Source organism: Pseudophryne corroboree, chromosome 12 (genome assembly GCF_028390025.1).
Source record: "Pseudophryne corroboree isolate aPseCor3 chromosome 12, aPseCor3.hap2, whole genome shotgun sequence".
Classification (NCBI taxonomy): domain Eukaryota; kingdom Metazoa; phylum Chordata; class Amphibia; order Anura; family Myobatrachidae; genus Pseudophryne; species Pseudophryne corroboree.
Window position 1 is genome coordinate 120,298,135 of NC_086455.1, and position 14,676 is coordinate 120,312,810.

The window sequence follows — 14,676 nt, forward strand, 5'->3', positions numbered from 1 at the left end:
TTTACAAAAATCCTTCCTCGTACTGTCCATCTCCTCTGGGCACAGTTCCCCTAACTGAGGTCTGGAGGAGGGGCATAGAGGGAGGAGCCAGTGCACACCCAGAATCCAAATCTTTCTTAAAGTGCCCTATCTCCTGCTGAGCCCGTCTATTCCCCATGGTCCTTACGGAGTCCCAGCATCCTCTACGGACTACGAGAAATAGATTTACCGGTAAGTAAAATCTTATTATCACGAGTCTGAATTATTTTATAAAGGTTTAAGTAATGGGCGCCCATCAGAGCAATTTAATTGTTGCGTTTATCAGACGCCCATTACTTTTTAAGTGCCCAAACTGATGGGGTTTAGCTACAAATAGCAGCTACTCTCCTCTAAAGTCCTCAAAATATGCAAAAGTGTCTTGTAATATCTCTACTAGAGTGGTAGACAAAATATCTGTAGCATTCAGGAGCCAACAATCCAAATATATTTCACAGTTAGATATTTTGAATAGACACAGATAATGTGCTTCCAATTAACTTAATAGAATTGACTCCTGGAAATGAAGTCCCAGCAACCTGTGTGTGTATTGTGGCTTGGTACCTTTAATTTGATCAGCATTTGTTTATTATATACCATTAGATGAAGTGTATACATTATAATACACAGTTTGAAGTTATTTGATACTATTGTGTGGTTCTAAGCTACGTGGCCTAGAGTGTGGTGACACCCCTTCTAATTAGTGTGATTGGCCATTTCAGGCACACCCATTGCTAACAGGTGCGTCAAATCCTTTATACAGACACTCAATCTCTATAGTCAGACATTAGCAGTAGAATGGGTTGTACTGAAAAGCTCAGTGACTTGTGACACCATTATCGGAAGCCGTCATTTCAACAAGTCATATTTTCTCTTACGTCCTAGAGGATACTGGGGTCCATTTAGTACCACGGGGTATAGACTGGTCCACTAGGAGCCATGGGCACTTTAGGAATTTGATAGTGTGGGCTGGCTCCTCCCTCTATGCCCCTCCTACCAGACTCCGTTTAGAAAATGTGCCCGGAGGAGCCGGTCACTCTTATTGAAGCTCCTGAAGAGTTTTCTGCATTTATTTTATATGTTTGTTATTTTCAGGCAGGGCTGGTTGGCACCAGCCTGCCTGCTTCGTGGGACTTAGGGGAGAGGGAACGGCCTCTTGAAGGGTTAATGGTCCCGTTCCCCGCTGACAGGACACTGAGCTCCTGAGGGAACTATTCACAAGCCCCACCACGACGAGTGTACATTCCCGCAGCACGCCGCCACCCCTAACAGAGCCAGAAGAATGAAGAGTGGTGAGTACTGAGCCAGCATCCTGGTTAGCGGGGCGCCGGCCATTATGGTGGCACGAGGGTACGGAGACGTACAGCTTCTAAACGGGGCGGAATGTGTCTCCAGACTGCGTCTCATTACACTGTACACGATGCCCATACTGGCAACACAGCCTTAAAACGGTTTCTGTCCATTTTTAAGCACCAAATTCCTCAGCCAGTATAAAAAAAGCGGGAAGACCACGCGCCATTGAATTGGTTAGCTTGGCTTTCCTCTTGTTGTGTGTGCTGGTTCGGAATGAGTCTGGTAGGAGGGGTATAGAGGGAGGAGCCAGCCCACACTATCAAATTCTTAAAGTGCCCACGGCTCCAAGTAGACCTGTCTATACCCCATGGTTATAAATGGACCCCAGTATCCTCTACAGACTACGAGAAAAGGATTTACCGGTAGGTAATTAAAATCCTATTTCTCTGACGTCCTAGTGGATGCTGGGAACTCCGAAAGGACCATGGGGAATAGCGGGCTCCGAAGGAGGCTGGGCACTCTAGAAAGATTTATGACTACCTGGTGTGCACTGGCTCCTCCCACTATGACCCTCCTCCAAGCCTCAGTTAGATCTTGTGCCCGGCCGAGGTTGGATGCACACTAGGGGCTCTCCTGAGCCTCTAGAAAGAAAGTATAGAATTAGGTTTTTTATTTTCAGTGAGACCTGCTGGCAACAGGCTCACTGCAGCGAGGGACTAAGGGGAGAAGAAGCGAACTCGCCTGCTTGCAGCCGGATTGGGCTTCTTAGGCTACTGGACACCATTAGCTCCAGAGGGATCGACCGCAGGCCCAGTCCTTGGTGTTCGGTCCCGGAGCCGCGCCGCCGTCCCCCTTACAGAGCCAGAAGCAAGAAGAGGTCCGGAAAATCGGCGGCAGAAGACATCAGTCTTCACCAAGGTAGCGCACAGCACTGCAGCTGTGCGCCATTGCTCCTCATGCACACTTCACACTCCGGTCACTGAGGGTGCAGGGCGCTTGGGGGGGGGGGGGGGGGGGGGTGGCGGGGGGGGGTCGCCCTGAGCAGCAATAAAAACACCTTGGCTGGCAAAAATACCACAATATATAGCCCCAGAGGCTATATATGTGGTAAATACCCCTGCCAGAATCCAGAAAAAAGCGGGAGAATAGGCTGCGGAAAAGGGCGGAGCTATCTCCCTCAGACACACTGGCGCCATTTTCTCTTCACAGTGCAGCTGGAAGAAAGCTCCCCAGGCTCTCCCCTGTAGTTTTCAGGCTCAAAGGGTTAAAAAGAGAGGGGGGGCACTAAATTTAGGCGCAATATTGTATATACAAGCAGCTATTGGGGAAAATTCACTCAGTTATAGTGTTAATCCCCACATTATATAGCGCTCTGGTGTGTGCTGGCATACTCTCTCTGTCTCCCCAAAGGGCTTTGTGGGGTCCTGTCCTCAATCAGAGCATTCCCTGTGTGTGTGCGGTGTGTCGGTACAGCTGTGTCGACATGTTTGAGGAGGAGGCTTATATAGTGACGGAGCAGATGCCGATAAATGTGATGTCGCACCCTGTGGGGCCGACACCAGAGTGGATGGTTAGGTGAAAGGTATTAACCGACAGTGTCAACTCCTTACATAAAAGGGTGGATGACGTAACAGCTGTGGGACAGCCGGCTTCTCAGCCCGCGCCTGCCCAGGCGTCTCAAAGGCCATCAGGGGCTCAAAAACGCCCGCTCATTCAGATGGCAGACACAGATGTCGACACGGAGTCTGACTCCAGTGTCGACAAGGTTGAGACATATACACAATCCACTAGGAACATCCGTGACTTGATCCCGGCAATAAAAAATGTGTTACACATTTCTGACATTAACCTCTAAAAATGGGTTTTTATGTTTGGGGAGAAAAAGCAGGCAGTGTTTTGTTCCCCCATCAGATGAATGAATGAAGTGTGTGAGAAGCGTGGGTTCCCCCTGATAAGAAACTGGTAATTTCAAAAAAGTTACTGATGGCGTACCTTTTCCCGCCAGAGGATAAGTTACGCTGGGAGATATCCCCTAGGGTGGATAAGGCGCTCACACGGTTGTCAAAATAGGTGGCACTGCCGTTTTAGGAACGGCCACTTTCATACCTCCCAACTGTCCCGATTTTCGCGGGACAGTCCCGTTTTTTGGGGTCTGTCCCACTGTCCCACCCGCGGGCCGCAGTGTCCCGCGGTGGGGGGGGGACAGTTGGGAGGCTCAGTCTCTCGCTGCCCTGCTTAGCAGAGCAGCGGTGAATAGACGCTGTGCGCATGCGCACAGCGTCTATTCATTGTAGACAGAGGGAGAGGGGGCATGCCAGCGGCTCACGGAGCGCTGGGCATGCCCCCTCAGTGATGAAATCGGGGGCGTGGCTCGCGATCGCGGGTCTTCCCGTGAAGCCACGCCCCCTTTGCATAGACCACGCCCCCTTTTCGGGAGCGCGCGCGGCTTAGCCGCGCGTGTGTCCCTCTTTCGAGGCAGCCAAAGTTGGGAGGTATGCACTTTGAAGGTACCTGTTGATAAAAAGCAGGAGGCTATCCTGAAGTCTGTTTTTACACACTCGGGTACTAGACTGAAACCTGCAGAGCGTGCTGCTGCAGCGTGGTCGGTGACCCTGTCAAACATACTTGTTTGCTAACATGAGAACATATTAAACACGTCGTCTTATATATGAGGGATGCACAGAGGGATATTTTGCCGGCTGGCATCCAAAATGAATGTAATGTCCATTCTGTCAGGAGGGTATTAGAGACCTGTCACTGGACAGGTGATGCTGACTTTAAAAGGCGCATAGAGATTCTGCCTTATAAGGGTGAGGAATTATTTGGGGATGGTCTCTGGGACCTCGTATCCGCAGCAACAGCTGGGAAGAAATATTTTTACCTCAGTTTTCCTCACAGACTAAGAAAGCACTGTATTATCAGGTACAGTCCTTTCGGCTTCAGAAAAGCAAGCGGGTCAAAGGCGCTTCCTTTCTGTACAGAGACAAGGGAAGAGGGAAAAAGCTGCACCAGTCAGCCTGTTCCCAGAATCATAATTCTTCTCTCGCTTCCTCTGAGTCCACAGCATGACGCGGGGGCTCCACAGGTGTAGCCAGGTACGGTGAGGGGCCGTCTCAAAAATTTCAGCGATCAGTGGGCTCGCTCACAGGTGGATCCCTGTTTCATTCAAGTAGTATTTCAAGGGTACAAGCTGGAATTCGAGATGTCTTCCCCCCGCCGTTTCCTCAAATATGCCTTCCCGACAACTCCCTCAGGCAGGGAGGCTGTGCTAGAGGCAATTAATAAGCTGTATTCCCATCAGGTAATACTTAAGGTGCCCCTACTTCAACAAGGACGGGGTTACTATTCCACACGGTTTGGGGTACCGAAACCGCATGGTTCGGTGTGACCCTTTTTTATATTTAAAATCCTTGAACACATACATAAAAAAATTGAAGTTCAAGATGGAATCGCTCAGGGCGGTTATTGCAAACCTGGACGAGGGGGATTACATGGTATCCCGGGACATCAAGGATGCTTTCCTGAATGTCCCCATTTACTATCCTCGCCAGGAGTACCTCAGATTTGTGGTACAGGATTACCATTACCAAGTCCAGACTCTGCCGTTTGGACTGTACATGGCACCGAGGGTGTTACCAAGGTAATGGCCGGAATGATGATACTCCTTCGAAAAATAGGAGTTTTTAATTATCCCGTACTTGGACAATCTCCTTATAAGGGCGAGGTCCAAGGAGCAGTTGCTAGTCGGGGTAGCACTATTTTGGAAAGTGCTACAACAGCACGGTTGGATTCTAAACAGTCCAAAGACACAGCTGTTTCCTACGACACGTCTACTGTTCCTGGGGATGGTTCTGGACACAGACCAGAAATAAGTGTTTCTCCCGGAGGAGAAAGCCAAGGAGCTGTCATCTCTAGTCAGAGACCTCCTGAAGCTAAAACAGTTATCGGTGCATCATTGCACGCGAGTCCTGGGAAAAATGATAGCTTCCTACGAAGCAATCCCATTCGGCAGGTTCCATGCAAGAACTTTTCAGGGGGACCTGTTAGACAAGTGGTCCGGATCACATCTTCAGATGCATCGGCTGATAACCCTGTCTCCAAGGACCAGGGTATCTCTACTGTAGTGGCTGCAGAGTGCCCATCTTCAAGAGGGCCGCAGGTTCGACATACAGGACTAGGTCCTAGTGACCATGGATGCCAGCCTTTGAGGCTGGGGGGCAGTCACACAGGGAAGAAGCTTCCAGGGACTTTGGTAAAGTTAGGTGACTTCCCTACATAAATATTCTGGAACTGAGGGCCATTTACAATGCCCTGAGTCAGGCAAGGCCTCTGCTTCAAAAGGCCGGTCCTGATCCAATCAGACAACATCACGGCAGTCGCCCATGTAAACCAACAGGGCGGCACAAGAAGCAGGATGGCGATGGCAGAAGCCACAAGGATTCTCCGATGGGCGGAAAATCATGTGTTAGCACTGTCAGCAGTGTTCATTCCCGGAGTGGACAACTGGGAAGCAGATCTTCTCAGCAGACACGACTTCCACCCGAGAGAGTGGGGACTTCATCCAGAAGTCTTCCAAAGGATTGTACACCATTGGGAAAGGCCACAGGTGGACATGAAGGCGTCCCGCCTCAACAAAAAGCTATAAAAGATATTGCGCCAGGTCAAGGGACCTTCAGGCGATAGCTGTGGACACTCTGGTAACACCGTGGGTGTAACAGTCGGTTTATGTGTTCCCCCCTCTGCCTCTCATACCAAAGGTACTGAGAATAATAAGAAGGCGAGGAGTAAGAACGATACTCGTGGTTCCGGATTGGCCAAGAAGAGCCTGGTACCCAGAACTTCAAGAAATTATATCAGAGGACCCATGGCCTCTGCCGCTCAGACAGGACCTGCTGCAGCAGGGGCCCTGTCTGTTCCAAGACTTACCGCGGCTACGTTTTGATGGCATGGCGGTTGAACGCCGGATCCTAAAGGAAAAGGGCATTCCGGAGGAAGTCATTCCTACGCTGATTCAAGCCAGGAAAGATGTAACTGCAAAACATTATCACCGCATATGGCGGAAATATGTTGCTTGGTGTGAGGCCACAAAAGGCCCCAACAGAGGAATTTCAACTAGGTCGATTTCTGCATTTCCTACAAGCAGGAGTGTCTATGGGCCTAAAATTAGGCTCCATTAAGATACAGATCTCGGCTCTGTCGATTTTCTTCCAGAAAGAATTAACTTCAGTACCTGAAGTTCAGACATTGTAAAAGGAGTGCTGCATATTCAGCCCCCGGTTGTGCCTCCAGTGGCACCTTGGGATCTCAACGTGGTGTTGAGTTTCTTAAAATCACATTGGTTTGAACCACTAAAAACCGTGGATCTAAAATATCTCACGCGGAAAGTGGTCATGTTATTGACCTTGGCTTCGGCCAGGCGTGTATCAGAATTGGCGGCTTTGTCATATAAAAGTCCTTATCTGATTTTCCATATGGAGAGGGCAGAATTGAGGACTCGTCCCCAGTTTCTCCCTAAGGTGGTATCAGTTTTTCACTTGAACCAACCTATTGTGGTGCCTGCGGCTACTAGGGACTTGGAGGATTCCAAGTTACTGGACGTAGTCAGGGCCTTGAAAAATTATGTTTCCAGGACGGCTAGAGTCAAGAAAATTGACTCGCTATTTATCCTGTATGCACCCAACAGGCTTGGTGCTCCTGCTTCTAAGCAGACTATCGCTCGCTGGATCTGTGACACGATTCAGCAGGAGCATTCTGCGGCTGGACTGCCGCATCCTAAATCAGTGAAAGCCCATTCCACAGGGAAGGTGGGCTCATCTTGGGCGGCTGCCCGAGAGGTCTCGGCTTTACAACTTTGCCGAGCTGTTACTTGGTCAGGGGCAAACACGTTTGCAAAATTCTACAAATTTGATACCCTGGCTGAGGAGGACCTTGAGTTCTCTCATTCGGTGCTGCAGAGTCATCCGCACTCTCCCGCCCGTTTGGGAGCTTTGGTATAATCCCCATGGTCCTTTCGGAGTTCCCAGCATCCACTAGGACGTCAGAGAAAATAAGATTTTACTCACCGGTAAATCTATTTCTCGTAGTCCGTAGTGGATGCTGGGCGCCCATCCCAAGTGCGGATTGTCTGCAATACTTGTAAATAGTTATTGCTAACTAAAGGGTTATTGTTGAGCCATCTGTTGAGAGGCTCAGTTGTTTTCATACTGTCAAACTGGATATAGTATCACGAGTTGTACGGTGTGATTGGTGTGGCTGGTATGAGTCTTACCCGGGATTCAAAATCCTTCCTTATGTCAGCTCGTCCGGGCACAGTGTCCTAACTGAGGCTTGGAGGAGGGTCATAGTGGGAGGAGCCAGTGCACACCAGGTAGTCATAAATCTTTCTAGAGTGCCCAGCCTCCTTCGGAGCCCGCTATTCCCCATGGTCCTTTCGGAGTTCCCAGCATCCACTACGGACTACGAGAAATAGATTTACCGGTGAGTAAAATCTTATTTTTCTGCCTGATAGAGCTTCTACCAGTCACCTGTAAGTGCTGTTACTGCTCATCCATGAAACGGGACCACTGACTGTTGACAGCAGATGTCGGCAGGAATGTGTAGACCACATAATTATTGGACTCCAGAGCAGCTCTTAGCAGTGAGGAATTGCGTCATGTAGTGTATACGATATCGCCTCATTGAGAGTCACCATTCGTTGAATGTCATTGACCATATAAAGTCATAGAGGGGATTTCAGTCATTTGGGTGGCTGTTAGTAATGGGCGCCCGACATAGCAATTCAATTGTTTCTCCGTTTGGCTGTGACTGCTGCAGGTGCACACATTTCTGTTCGCAGCCTCCTGAGGTGGTGATCAGAAATCGCTGAAAAGTCTGTGGTTTGAACACTCAAACGGTAGTTTAGAACCCCAGCCAGGATTTTAGATGGGTTTAGCTATGTATTGTGGTGCTTTTGGGAGTCGAGTGCTATAATTAATGGGCAAAACAAGTGACCCCTCCCCCAACTGTAATTTTAATTTAGTTACAAAATTCTGAGGTGAATTCTAAAATTATTTGCAAGTAGCAAGGTGATTTATCCTATATAATAAAAGGTTAACTCTGCTCCTCACCTCTTGGGGGGGAATTCAAGTGCTTTGTGCGCCGACGGCCACTAGAAGGCATCCAACAGACTAGTGTAATTGTTGCTCCATTTGGGTGCGCACAGCCCCCAGCGCTGACATTACTGTTATGTTCCGTTATTTTGATGGGCTGGTAACTAGCTCTTTATAATACACAAGCTTTCTTATTGGACACTGAAGAGATGACATCAGAACTTCTCAAATATAAGCCGAAAAAGTAACCCTGTTTATTTTTTGGGCTGCGATAACGGAGGTGTTCAATTGTTTTACCGCTCAGACATGACTGCATTACTTGTGCAGAGCAACACGGGTCCTTTTCCCGTTTGAAAGGGTCAACCTGGGTCGAAATTCCCAGAAATTGCGACCCGGGTTGACCCTTTTACACAGGAGAAATACCTGGGTTGATTGGCAAATTACTTGGTAAAACTGCTTCATCCGGTAATTAGGTTTTCTGTGTGAAAGGGGGGGGGTAAGGCTGTGGCCGACCAAAACGACCCGGAACTCAAATGCCAGGATTTACAGGTTTTTCTGTGTGAAAGTGGTATTCCAGAATAACGTGGTGTGCTTGGCTCTGCATGGTAGATGCTGTTCTCTGAGGGATCGAATAATGGTTTAAACTTGTGCATGCTCTTCCATGAAGCTGTTTAACTCTTCCAGCTCCAAACTGCTCACCGCAGAGGGAGTAATGTTAGATTGGCCCGCACGCCTGAATCTGCAGCTGTGATGGCTGCGTGTACAGAGCAGGGAGTGGTCTCACTGGTGTCACAACTGACATCCTAGACACACTGTACACACTGCTCTGTCACACATACTGATCAGACTTTAAAGGGGAAATGTATCCTTTTAATAAATGGCTTTTATTTTTCTACAAATTCTTACTATACATGGAAATATTATTTCCACCAGCACAAATAATACAAAATATTCCGATGCTTGCATGATCGATATACAGCAGCTTTTTTGGTATATTATTAGACCACAAGTTCGCCCAGCAGACGAACTGTAAGGGTATCGGTCGTTGGGTCAACACAACTTAGGTCGACATGTACTAGGTCAAAATGTCGACATAAGGGTTTTTGTTTTTTTACTTTTTTTTGGGGTCGTTTTCTTCGTAAATTGATGGGGAACCCCAATTAGTGCACCATGTCCCCTCGCAGCTTCGGGCAGGTTACCGCTCCCAATTGTAGTCCACATGGATCGTAAAGTATGAAAAAGTTAAAAAATTGAAAAAAAAATTGAAAAACGCATGTCGACCTAATGACCGTATCCCCACTGTAATGTAGAAAATAAATATTCCCATGCCTGGTCGTACCCGTATTGTGTACATGGTACCCAGTGGTTAGGCAATATTAATACCATATCTGTATAATATGTTTGTCGGTGTTCTCACTAGTACTGCAAATCTGTTTGTACAGTATCTAGCAAATAAAAGCATCAGGATTCTAGTCATATTTTGAATTGATACAAACATTCAATCTTGCAGGCCTTAGTCAAGTGTCCCAAAATCTCTGCATGTCCCTACACTAGCATGTATGCCTAACACTGTCAGATCGCAGTTAAATGTACCCAATTCTTAGGTGCAGAGGGTAACATCATGACCATAATGTGCCTCTGGCCTTTTAGACAAGCTAGCTTCTATTATTGCTTCTCACACTAGGGGGGATATTCAATTAGCCACGGTAATTTACCAGGGCTAATTGTCCTGCCGGGTTCTATCTAATTAGCCCTAATAAGCCGGCATGAGCGGCGGCTTATCGGGGGTTACCTGATGCTGCATCGGGTGCTGGCTCCTGACGGCTCCCGGTGCAGCGCTGACTTCCTTCGGTCACATTACCGCTCCCCATGCTTCAGGCAGGCGAAACCAATCCCCTAAAACAGCCCCGTTTTCACCGTTTCTACCGAGAACACACAGGTTTCACTGAACCTGTGTGTTTTAGTGAACTCGGCTTTTTGTTTTACGGGAGATCCATATTGAATAGCCTGTTTGAAAAATAAATAAATTGGTGAAACATCGGAAAAAAAGCATGTTTTTCGGACCCTATGTTAATTCACCTATAATTTGATATCCCCCTAGGTATATTACTTCTCCACGTAATGGTCGCAATAGATCTACTGTAGATAATTAATTTGAATGACCCCCTTTAATGATTATGCAAGCTCTGATCTGTTCACTTTCATGCAGATTTAATGTAAACTTTTAAACGTGACCAATGTGTGTAAATGGTTATGTGCACAAGTCCTGATAGTGAGAGTTTGAGCTCCAGTTTCATATCCACTAACTAAAGCCTTTCAGCAAGATCTTAATGCATTGTTGTGACTGATAATTATTTATTGCCCGCTTTTATAAAGCTCAACATATTCCATTGCGTTTTACAATTGGAAACAACAGTGATAAAACAAAACTGGGTAATAACAGACAGACACAGAGGTAGGCAGGCCCTGCTCGCAAGCTTATAATCTATAGGGCCCTCTTCCCTCATGTGCTTACCCTTTTCTTACTTTAATAATCTTCAGCTGCACCAAATCCAGCAGTCTTCTGCCACCTGATACGTATTCCAGTGTCATCTGCTGATGTAGCTATGTTTTTATTTACCCTGTACTTGTCCTATACTGTCATCAACTGTAAGTTGCTGTTTTCCTGTTTGATTATTTGTTTATGTACTCTGTAATTGGGCGCTTCGGAACCCTTGTGGCGCCATATAAATAAAGGATAATAATAGGGAAATAGCACCTGTCCTTGTGTATCAATGCCTATCTATTGCATAATGGTCCAGCCAGAGTGGAAAGGCTGTTGGTGGGCTGTGTTATCTAGTCGCACTGCAATGTTGGCCAGGGGTACGGATGATGTGAAAGTGAACAAAGAGAAAACATGTGAAGATATGTGTGAACTCTACAGAGGGAATTAGATATGATGTTGTTGTTGTTGTCATCCTTTATATGGTGCCACAAGGGTTCCGCAGCGCCCAATTACAGAGTACATAAATAATCAAACAGGAAAACAGCAACTTACAGTTGATGACAGTATAGGACAAGTACAGGGTAAATAAACATAGTTACATCAGCAGATGACACTGGAATAAGTATCAGGTGGCAGAAGACTGCTGGATTTGGAGCAGTTGAAGATTATTAAAGTAAGAGAAGGATAAGCACATGAGGGAAGATATGTAATTGGATAGGAAAGCTTATGAAGTTTATGTGGGCGGTTCCAGAATTTTACAAGCATGCCTGAAGAGGTACATTTTTAGGGAATGATTGAAGGTTTGGAGACTAGAGGAGAGTCTTGTTATACATACAAGGGCATTCCATAGAGTGGGTGCAGCCTGAAAAAGTCCTGCGGTGGTGAATGGGAGCGAGTAATGAGTGTGGATGAGAGATGTAGCTCTTGTGAAGAGCGAAGAGGTTGGGTTGGGAGATATTTTGAGATAAGCAAAGAAGTATAACCAAAATTGGTGTCGTTTGGTTAATGGCCTTGTATGCGAGTGAAAGTATTTTATATTGAATGCGATAGAATACAGGTAACCAATGACAGAGCAGATCAGCAGACAAGGAACGTCTAGCAAAGAAGAGTAGCCTCACAGTTGCATTCAGAATGGATTGTAGAGGGGAGAGTCTTTTTTTGGTAATACCAGTAAGAAGACTATTGCAGTTATCAATGCGGGAGATAATGAGAGCATATATTAGCATTTTTGCAGTGTCTTGTGTAAGGTATGGTCGTATTTTGGATCTGTTTTTCTTTTTAGATGCATGTTAACATGATTTTGAGACCGTTTGAATGTGGGGAACAAAGGACAGTCAAGGATGAGACCAGGGCACCGAGCTTGTGGGGTAGGGTTGATTGTCGAGTTCTTATGTGTCTTTAACTGTTGGGCATTTTCTTTTTCCTTTATTGTTTAGTTTTGTGTTTTGATATTAGAGGGATCCAGTCAGGCCTATTCATCTTGAAGAAACAACTTGAAGCTGTGGGAAGGCCTTGCAGTATCTCCTAATGAAAATACAGGAATCCAGAGCAAACAATAGGCCCTTTATACTTCTTAGCGTGAGTCCTTTTAAATGTGATGTGTACTCCAACAAAATGTAACTTGAGAATACCTCCACTTAATAAGGTAGTTGGGCAGATGTGTAGCATCTGAAAACCCAAAGAGCCACCTTAGTGTACATTTCTCCTCGCACCTTAAGAAGCTGCAAGAAGAAATGTTATTCCCACGTCTAAATGGAAAAACAATTGACTAGCTCCATTTTGCACCCCCTAGTGGTATTCGTGGGAAAATACAATTGAATCGCCCCATTGTATGGGGGCGATTCAGTTGTTTTAACAGGTGCCCATCAGCAATTCAGTTGTTGCGCTGATGGGGCAAAATATTTGAATTGCCCCCATGTGGGGGTGGGGGGGCATTTGTTTCTCCCCTCGGCCACCACTAGTTGGCACCCAATGGAGAAGTTCAATTGTTACTCCGTTCGGGCGCACTGAAATGTGTGAAAACTGCACTTGTGTGATTGTGAGCATCAGTGTAACCGGGTTTAGCTGCTTTATGCTGCTAAACCCGACACTAATAGGCGCGTAAACAACATAAATTAAATATCGCCCCTGTGATCTCCCGTCACTTTTAGACAAGAGATTGGGCGGCAATATCAGTTGAATTCCCCCCCCCCCCCCCCCATATGTCTAAATCATGCAAGTTGCTTTAGAATATGTTACATATTCTGTTTTTTAAGTAAAGCTAGGAACTAAAAAGAAATAAAGGAGCAAATTTGCACCTTGGCAAAACCATGTTGAACTGGGGGGACACGACAGCAGATGTAAAATGTATATAGTTGGCCATGGGGTTTTGTCCTTACTGAATTCTAAATTCGAGTGTAGAAACAAATCTGCCCTGTATTTGTGCAGAAGCAGCCAGTGTTGTACCTGCATGCAGTAACAGTAAATGCATTTGCCCCCCTTGCATTGCAACATGGTTTGTCTAGAACAGGCATGTCCAAACTGCGGCCCTCCAGCTGTTGAGAAACTACATATCCCAGCATGCCCTGACACAGTTTTGCTGTCAGAGATGCTAAAGCTGTGTCAGGGCATGCTGGGATATGTAGTTTCTCAACAGCTGGAGGGCCGCAGTTTGGACATGCCTGGTCTAGAAGAAAATTGCTCTTTTTATTTTCTCCAAACTCTCTAGACGCCATAGGGGCAGATTCAATTGTTTTTGAGCACCTCTAATTAATGGGCATCAGAGTTGTTCGGTTGTTTTTGGGTGCCCTTTTACTTATTGTGCTTGTGGCGCCCAAAAGCAACTGCTTTAGCCATGTAAAGAGCTTAAGCCTATCTACAGTACTGTTAGGGCACCTAAACTCTCATTTGGGTGGCCAAAACATGGACTTTTCTGCAGATTTCTGCTCCCCACCTCAGGAGGGTACGAGCAGAAATATCAGCGGCTGCAGCATTTGCGGCTGTTGGCAGCAACCATTGAATTGCTCAGCCGAGGTTCACTCTAATAGGTGCCACTGTTAAGAGTAACCTACCAAATGTGTATGAGCTGCTTGGTGTCACTCAGTCACATGCAACAGATGCTTAATTTTGTTCGATATACATCCAAATAACGTAGAGTGGATATATGCAAGCACAAAGGAAAACACTTGGCATGGAGGTATGGAAATGATTATCAGTTCAGACTGCATGGTGACAGAGAACACAGGACTGTACCGAAAGCACAAAGATTTGTCATAATTCAATGGAAGTCTTCTGCTTATCGGCTTGTTTTGTCAGACCCTGTTTGATCTGTGTCCATGCCTCCTGTTCATGTGGTGTTTGTTTCCTGCCGGGTTTGTAGCGTTCAGAATTTCCACATGCCCTTGTTTATTTAGCTTCTTGAAGCATTAATGTGAGAATATACAATGCAGATGTCTGTAATACAATACAGTATGTCCTGTCCATATAGAAGAGCCACATGTCCGTCCAGTTCTGGAGTGCGACCTCTCTTCCTCCTCTGCCATTTCCTGTTTATTGTTCAACTTCTGATATGAAGCTGTTCTACCTTATTCATGCACATACAACATATCAGTAGCTGTTCTAGCACTCATTAACTACTCCTTTTTCCTTCTCCTTTTTCTGTGCTTTATCGCAATAATTGTGCAAAGTCTTCTGTGTGTCATGGCTAAGGTCATACAGATGGTTTCCTTAGCAATTTGGTTCAGAAGCAGCCAGACCTGGATTTGTAGAGAGGACGCAGAGACCCAGGCCTAACACAGTAGCATTACAAGTAAGGCA

At 46.4% G+C, this 14,676-nt stretch overlaps 1 protein-coding gene across 4 annotated transcripts in view; it reads left to right on the forward strand.

Moving 5' to 3' along the window:
• SNAP23 (synaptosome associated protein 23) overlaps positions 1 to 14,676 on the forward strand; it is a 106,193-nt gene that overhangs the window by 23,903 nt on the left and 67,614 nt on the right. Inside the window, exon 1 of one of the 4 annotated variants that reach the window (XM_063947930.1) lies at positions 12,337 to 12,459. The exons of the other annotated variants lie outside the window; for them this stretch is intronic. The gene's annotated coding sequence lies outside the window, so the exon portion shown is untranslated. Of the gene's footprint in view, positions 1 to 12,336; positions 12,460 to 14,676 lie in introns of those variants that run through there. 4 annotated transcript variants of the gene reach the window in all.